General features: G+C 43.3%; 1 pseudogene; it reads right to left on the reverse strand.

The window, feature by feature from the left end:
• Window positions 1-972: 972 nt before the first annotated feature.
• On the reverse strand, window positions 973-7,843 carry LOC135097632 (juvenile hormone esterase-like; annotated as a pseudogene).
• Window positions 7,844-8,111: the final 268 nt, after the last annotated feature.

The raw sequence follows: 8,111 nt of genomic DNA on the forward strand, positions 1-8,111 counted from the left end.
GTGACCACTGAGCAAAGGGCGCTTTGATGTTTAATGCACGCCGCGGGAGGACACGTCCTGGGTGTGTTCGCGCGAGGTTTGCTTGGCACTTTTCCACGTGTACCCTTAGTTCCGAGCACGCCGGTACCTCATCAAATGTCACCAGCCTCTTCAAAAACTGTTTCTATATTTCACTTCCGCGCCCACCACTGCCGCCACCTCTGCTTGTTTCGAAGTGACTCCTCACAGCAAATCAACCCATTTTTATAGGACTAAATCAGACGCAGCAGCGCTTTACACCCTCGACTTTCTTAGTAATCAGATGGTGTTTATCTCCTTAGTTCTTCACAATTGCACCACATCACAACTCGTAAGCCATACAACTCCTCAAAACACTTCATAATCACTCCATCATAACACCTAAGCATTTCTCTAAGCGTGGTAATAATGAAAGTGTTCGGTTTCAAGACAGTTATCCTTAAATTTGATTTTTTTTTTTCTTTACTGACTGGCACCTCAGTGGACGTTTTTTTCGTTTGTTTGCACTGAGTTAGGGCCCATCATATATATATATATATATATATATATATATATATATATATATATATATATATATATATATATATATATATATATATATATATATATATATATATATATATATCCTTCTTCATACGACCTTAATCCCAGTGTATTGCAGGGTCAGCCGCTGGAGTTACCCTTCTCCATCTGTTTCTATCTTCTTGCACTCCCAGCTTGTTCATATCACTTCTTATTACGACTCTCCATCTTATTCTTTTGTCTCCCAACCCTCCTTCTCCCCCTAACCTCCACCATCATTGCCTTCCTCACTTGTTCGTCCTCTTCTCTCATTATATATATATATATATATATATATATATATATATATATATATATATATATATATATATATATATATATATATATATATATATATATATATATATATATATATATATATATATATATATATATATAAAGTGGTTATATCTAAGTTATGTTGTTAGGTAGGCGGTGCTTGTTACTGTTTGCATTTAATCAGGAGTTGGTAAATCACAATTCATGACGTGAACTGCGCGTGGCGCCCTGAGGCACCTTCACCAGGTGCGGGTGAAGCATCAGATTTTCCTGGATGGGAAGAGAGTTGTGGAACTTGCGTGTCTGTGAAAAGAAAGAACCTGCATGAACCATTTACTGAGGGGGTGAAATGGATAGTGCTTGACAAAGGATGCGCTCTAGATACTCGGAGCGTGACATTTATAAAACACAAATAGCGACACTCATAAAGAAAAAAAAAATGTAGTTATGTAAATAATTCTGCCACGTCAAAATTTGAATAGAAAATGGACCATGTAATTATCTAATACATAAGGTTTCCAGACACTTCTCTAGTTATGGATAACCCTTCTTGCTCTCTTCTTCCGGAACTGGCACCTTCAGTGGGCCTTTTTTCTACTTTTTTTTTTTTTTGTAACCCTGAGGTCGGTTACCCCCTCACCCCCTCATCAACATATGTTCTAAGCGTTCGCCTTACACGCTTATAAGTACACGAATAGAAATATACCAGTGCCTAATACATCTTTCATAGTAAATAATTAAGTAAGCAACATCCCTCACCTCCTTGCGGTCGTCTGGCTTTATGGAGGGCGAGGGCGTGAGGGAGAGGTACTGCAGGTTCTCTGGTGTGCTGGCTTCCCACGTGAAGCCCAGAGAGCTATCAGGGGTTGGGTTCCTGGTGAGAAATAACGAAAAATTATAATTATAATGATGAGTAATAAAAGACAGACCACTGTTGGACTGGTGAGTAATACAAAGATTTATTATCATTGCAATGATGAGTGATACAAAAATAAACTATTGCTGCAATGATGAGTAATACAAAAAGTAATTATTGGAGTGTGGTGGTGAGGAATAGCAGGATTAAGCAGATCTTTTTCTCTAACTTTTCAACATCATCAAAACATTGTAGAAATAAAGATCCCCTGCTTAATTCTGTGTTTTCTCACCACTGCCCACCATCGCCAACTCACTTGTCTAATCTATGCAGTAAAGAGGTAATTTTTTGCAGTGATATGTAGTACACAGGCAAACTATCGTTGTTGTTGGTGTCACCGTGTCACAGTGAATGGATGGAAGCATTGATAAGTCTTACCTGACATCAGCACTTCCTGAAGAGCCTCTAATGCAGCAATGGTACAATGATAAGCCTTACTTTTATCATCTTATCCTCTAAAACTATCAGTCTCCTCCACAAAAGGGTCCCACCTTCCATCTCACCCCGCGGCAGCAAAGTTAGTGCACTGATAAGCAATACTTAATCATCTTGCCCACTCTAAAGCTCTCAGAGTCCTCCATAAAGACTTCTGAAATCAGGACCTCCGTCCTCCATCTCACCCCGTGGCAGCAAAGTTGGTCCACAGAGTCGTGATGATGTCCCTGAGGGTGAGGTCGTCGGGCAGCTGTAAGTCCTTGGGTCGCTGTGGGGGTGCTGTTCGTGGCGACAAGAGAGGGCCGCCGCGGAACAAGTAGTACAGATCGTCTACGTGACTCACCCCTGTCAGAATTGACGATCAGAAACCGATTAAAAATTCCTGGAGAAAACCATTTGAGGGAAGAAAACTGGGAGGACGACAGAGAAGGAGATGGAGCGGTGGAATTGCTTTAGAACTGCAAACAATAGCAGTCACAGAGGAAGATTCAAGGGACAGAAACAACAGGACAGGCTCGTACATTGCGCCAACCACTCACTCGAGGGAAACGCCGAACGGAAAAGATAAGAAAAGGAAGATGTGATTCACTCATGTCAGAACAAAAAAAAAAACACAAGAAAGTAAGGGAAGCTGCAAGAAGTTGTCAGGCCTACATGTGGTACTCCCCACATGAAACATACTGCCTACTTCCTTTCATTATCCTCAGCCTCAAATTTGGCCACTCCTCTTTTAAAGCTCCGTAGTGACTCATGGCACACATCACAGTGACTCATGGCACACATCACAGTGACTCATGGCACACATCACAGTGACTCATGGCACACATCACAGTGACTCATGGCACACATCACAGTGACTCATGGCACACATCACAGTGACTCATGGCACACTTCACAGTGACTCATGGCACACATCACAGTGACTCATGGCACACTTCACAGTGACTCATGGCACACTTCACAGTGACTCATGGCACACATCACAGTGACTCATGGCACACATCACAGTGACTCATGGCACACTTCACAGTGACTCATGGCACACATCACAGTGACTCATGGCACACATCACAGTGACTCATGGCACACATCACAGTGACTCATGGCACACATCACAGTGACTCATGGCACACATCACAGTGACTCATGGCACACATCACAGTGACTCATGGCACACTTCACAGTGACTCGGACACAGCTGTGTTTTAGTTTTTCAACAAGATTATATCTCAGACCACAAATTATGTATAAATAAATTAAAATGTTAAGTAATGATGAAAAGGGATGCAGTGCTATTACTAATAAAAATGATGGCAGCGATGAGATGGTGGTGATGGCAATAATGACTGGAATTTGTCGTGATGCAGGATATTAATAGTATAGGATAAGAGTTATTGGTAGTGGTAATGGTGATGGTAAGAAGGCTGGTGATAGTTGCTACGTATAGCGGTGGTGGCGACAGCGCTGGTGATAACATCAGGAGTGGTAGTGGCTATGCCAAGCACCTTCTGTTTTTATGAGTATTTAAGTCGAGAACCACCCTTGATGTCTATAAAATCTCTGACAGTTATTCATTGCCTTGAAGTGACATAGGGGATATGATGTTACAAGCAAAATTCTTTGTGTCAGTTATCAGGATCTGTTATGTAAGAGTGGCTCCAAACAAGGGCAATAAAAGGGCAGAAAAAAGCCCACTAAGGGTGCCAGTCCCCAGTTATTTTGCCAGTGTTCTTAAAACATCTGCCTAAACATTCGTCACTGAACTGACCGCCTCGTGTCAGTGTTGACGCCGCGGTGCTTCGGGCAGGTTGTGGGCCAGGCATTGCTTACACTTGTTGTCGCAGGAAGGGCAGATCAGTTGGCCGAAGGAGAGCTGGGCGTAGTGCTGCAGCTCGTAGCGGTAAATCTTCCCTGCGTGGTGGGCGGAGATGCGGTGATGAGGCACGGCGAAGTAGTGGTCAGTGAACATCTGTCAAAATCATATATAATAAGACTAGTAAGAACAAAAACTAAGAGTTATTTTTGTTATTTTCAATAGTAATAACTATTATTATGTCTTTATCATTTTTTAAATAATATATTATTATTATTTTGATAACTAAAAGAATTAGAACGTTCACACCATCCAACTACTACTACTACTACTACTACGAACATGAGATAATAAGGGAAACGGCAAGAATCCATCAGATCAACCCGTGACAGTCCCTGAATGCAACATGCTTGTTCATCTCCACCTATCATCTTCATACGTGAGTCTAGTTTTTAAAGCTCCCTCATAATTCATCACTAATCACTAACAACTACGGTTACAAGGCTTTTTCACAGCAGAATGATCACGGAAAAGTTTACCGTACAGAACACCAGCTGGCAGTTCTGTATGTTTAAGATGTAACATAGGTGCGAATTTAAGAATGAACAGTGAAAACACTGCCGGCATCCTCTTGTCTCAAGTGTTAAGGTGTAACATCCCCTCACGTAGAGCCGTGTCTTCTCATCCTTATGTCATATATGTAAACAAGTAATTTTCACATTGCAAATACATCCAAAGTTTACGGAACATGTGCAGCAAAAAACAGACTTAGGCTCCAGTGTTGGTGCTCACCCTCATGAAGTCGTCAGCGTGCGCCTCGGTGACGTGCGTGGTGCCCAAGTAGTGGAGGTACAGCTGGCGGGATACAGCCTCCGGGTCCTCACTCCTGCCCTCAAGCTGAAGGGACGCAGGCCCGGCCATGCTAAAATTGTGCTGTAGCTCCTCCAGTAACTGTTTTTTGCCAATGCAGCTTAAAAAAAATAAATAAATAAATAAAAATCTTCAAAACAATAGATTTTGAAGGTAATTATTCCCTCAGACATTTCAGTTAGTGAAGCATGATCTTTAACCACGTAAGTTGGGTGATAATTACGCAAGGCGAAAAGAGCCCCGTCGTCTCTGGTAATACCTGATATGATGTCCACCCGGGTGCTGCACCCCTCGCTTATCAGCAGGGCAGGGTGACGCGGCAGGAAACGGCCGTCCACCCAGGGCGTGAAGGTGAGCGGCAGCACGCCCCATCTCTGTACAAGTTAAATGGCCTCAGAACTGTAATTTTAATATATCCACAATTGAATGTTCAAGTTAAATGAGCAAGTAGTCCTGACACCTGGCACAGTGAGTGCCACTCACTCTGGAGCTTTCGTAACGAGGAAAGAGAGCCTTTGCATCCAGCCCCTGCAGGCACAGAAGGAGCGTGTTGCTGCCCTGGTCTGTGGGACACCCAAGGCTGCCGCCCACTTCAATTGCCTCTTTGCGAGGATTATTGTTGATAGTCAAGGACGTCAGTGCTGTTCCAGACTGCATGATAGCACGGGAGAAAAGATCTGTCAAAACAATACAACTTGTCTCACTACATGCAAATATGTGAACAAATCGATATACAAGGTTGAAATTATATATATATATATATATATATATATATATATATATATATATATATATATATATATATATATATATATATATATATATATATATATATATATATATATATATATATATATATATATATATATATATATATATATATATATATATATATATATATATATATATATATATATATTGTGTGTGTATGTGTGTGTGTATAAACAAAGATGATGAGAACGAATGTGAAGTCCAAAAGGAATCCTACCTTAAACTTCCGGGACGAACATGAGGAGGTGGGCGGCGGCGCTGCCGGCACTCTCACCGAAGATGGTGACCCGCATGTTGTCTCCGCCAAAGAGGTGAATGTTGGTCTTCACCCACCGGAGCGCCAGGGTCTGGTCCTTGAGGCCCAGGTTCCCAGGCATCGCCAAGTCCTCGGTAGACAGGAAGCCTGTACAGTGAGAGAGAAGCAGTGAGAAGAGCAGTACACAGGCCGCGCCGCGTGTAAGAGAAGTCACCACCTCGCCACACACCACCCACCCAGGACACCCAGCCGGTACTGCACCACCACCAGCACGATGTCGTGGTCCAGGAGGACGTGAGGAGGGTACTCCTGGGCACTGCCATGGGTGAACCTTCCCCCGTGAAGCCAAACCATCACCGGGAAGCTAGCGTCTCCATTAATGTGATAAGATTGGTACTATTACACACACACACACACACACACACACACACACACACACACACACAGAGAGAGAGAGAGAGAGAGAGAGAGAGAGAGAGAGAGAGAGAGAGAGAGAGAGAGAGAGAGAGAGAGAGAGAGAGAGAGAGAGAGAGATGACTAAAAGGGGATGTAAAATATTCCTTACAAAAGATTAAAGTTTTAAATTTCACATTCGCTAGAAAAGCTTAGATTAAGAGGTATAACAAGAACAATTTAAACAAAATCCTTAGTGTTAGTAATCAGGATAGGACTAAAACTAATAAATAAAAAAAAAGGGAAGAAATTGGTTCTCAGATAGAGTGGTAGATGACTGGAATATATGCAGTAATCAGCCTACTAGTACCGAGTCACCTGGGTGCTTTAAAAAAGGATTAGTTAAATTTACTGATCGGGAAGGCAGGTGGACACAGGTTTTAGACAAGGACTGTCACCTAGTACGTGTAGGCCTACTTTCTTCTCCCAGCTTCCCTTATGCTCTTAGGTTCACATGTCACAGATTAAAGCAGTCTCTCCGGGGTTCTCTGCCTCACCTTGGGCACAAACACGTTGAGGTACAGGCAATCCTCCTCACCCAGCACTTCCTTTATTCCGACTTTCTCTGCTGCGGAGAAATACTGGATGCACGGCGGGGCGGGAATGGAGGCTTCCCCCATGGCCCCCCAGTCTGGGAAGGGCTCGGGATCCTGGAAGAAAGGACACATTACCTTCCAGTATTTTCCCACCCTCATTTTACAGTCTCACTCTGATGAAGTCAAGTGCTTTCATTACTCCGCAAATTTTCACCGTCTGCCGGCCTACCTTGAATCGCAGCCTCCCCAGTGGTGGCCGAGCGTAGGGAATGCCGTAGAATGACGAAAAGTCTCGGCCCTTCACCGATTCCTCCACAATGCCTGAGACGCGGCCATCCCTGGTATCAACGAATGGCACATCAGCAGCAGTCGCCACCACCACCACCACCACCACCACCAGCGTCGCCACCAGAGCCGCACCACGCGCCATCCCTCTCTATTCTGCTGCTGTGAGATACAAGCGAGAGGAAGAGTATAGGAACAACTAAAATCAGTATTAGTGGCTTTTTATTTTGTCTGTATATTTTCTGTTGTGATTTTTTTCAAAACAAAATGTTTCCTCACACTGGGCGGCACTGTGACGCCAAAGATGGGTGCATAAAGGAAGCAAAGCGGCAACTGAACATCATAGGAAATACACAAAGCAGTCTTTTCAACGAGTAAAATAGAAGTGAAGCCACACGATGCTACGCTAAGTTTCCCGTCCATAGGGGGATGTTCAGCTTCTTAACTCAGAGACCACAGAACACTAAGTCAGGTCTTGTTAAGTCCAGCGTGATTGTCATCAACACAGGGGTTCCCCAGGAATGTCACGTGCCATGTCTTAGTCTTCATACAGATAACTGTAGGAGCTGCATTGTCTCACTAACGCGTTTATTTGACAAAACATACATGATAATTTCATACCAGCCACAAAAATAAACTCATATTTGTACATCAGTCCACACACACACACACACACACACACACACACACAGATAAGCGCGCACAAATGTTTCGTTCCTTAACAAAAGAAATATAAGATTATCTGCACTGTGTTGCAGAACTTACAATGCTCCCTCAGTGATGAGAGTCGGGTTGTTTAGTGCGCGGGCCGGGTGACAGACTGACGCACATGCTCCGTGACGCTCCTTTTGTGTGAGAGCTTGATCACACGAGTAGATTTAAAGGAACATGATGAACGAGAGTTGTCAGTTCCCACAG

The sequence above is a fragment of the Scylla paramamosain genome, unplaced genomic scaffold (assembly GCF_035594125.1).
Source record: "Scylla paramamosain isolate STU-SP2022 unplaced genomic scaffold, ASM3559412v1 Contig27, whole genome shotgun sequence".
Classification (NCBI taxonomy): Eukaryota; Metazoa; Arthropoda; class Malacostraca; order Decapoda; family Portunidae; genus Scylla; species Scylla paramamosain.